This window comes from Carcharhinus amblyrhynchos, chromosome 4 (genome assembly GCF_965287045.1).
Source record: "Carcharhinus amblyrhynchos chromosome 4, sCarAmb.v2.hapA, whole genome shotgun sequence".
Classification (NCBI taxonomy): Eukaryota; Metazoa; Chordata; class Chondrichthyes; order Carcharhiniformes; family Carcharhinidae; genus Carcharhinus; species Carcharhinus amblyrhynchos.
This window is the reverse complement of record NC_137327.1, coordinates 113,521,410-113,521,659: the sequence shown is the minus strand read 5'-3', so window position 1 is coordinate 113,521,659 and position 250 is coordinate 113,521,410.

Sequence of the window (250 nt, the reverse complement as noted above, 5' to 3'; positions counted from 1 at the left end):
AGTTGTGAAGTAAGAAAATATTGCACTTTAGATTCAGTCACCCAGCTGTGAACTTGGAGAGAGCCACTGTTGCCCGCATTTCAGTATCAGCCATTCTGCTCATTTGACAAGAAAAATGTTTGAAGGCTTAAAATACTTGACTTCTCAATTGAATGCTCACAGAAAAATGGATGGTTTATCTTCTTATGTGTCCAAACTCACAGACGTAGTCTTCCCTTTAACTGAGACTTTTCACAAAAGTAAAGGGCAA